Genomic DNA, 432 nt, shown 5'->3' on the forward strand with positions numbered 1-432 from the left:
GGGATGCAGGAAAAGGCCTGCATAACTAGTGCAAAGAGTTGCAGCAGCTGACAGATGCATTCATGCAAAGGTCTGAAGCCCTTGTGCAAACACCTGCAGCAGGAGATAGATGCTGGCAAAACTCAGCAGGCCTTATTGGAAAAACCTGCAGCAGCCGAGAGCTGCAGAAAAAGGCCTGCCTGCCTAGCGCAAGGAGCTGTACCTGCAGCGATGGCATATAGTTCCAACAAAAAGCTGTGACCAGTATCAGGCATTCAGGACGCACTCACCTTGCAATCAGAGCCGCAGAAGCCTGCGCAGTACCACCGCGCCCCAGCAGGTGTCCGTCGCGCCCGACCTTGCTTGCGGGACCGTCTAGCCACGCTGGGGAGGCTCTATGGAAAGGATGGGCGGACTGGTGGGGCGCGCATGCGCACTCCAACGCCCTGGGGG

The sequence above is a fragment of the Chelonoidis abingdonii genome, chromosome 1, assembly GCF_003597395.2.
Source record: "Chelonoidis abingdonii isolate Lonesome George chromosome 1, CheloAbing_2.0, whole genome shotgun sequence".
NCBI lineage: Eukaryota > Metazoa > Chordata > Testudines > Testudinidae > Chelonoidis > Chelonoidis abingdonii.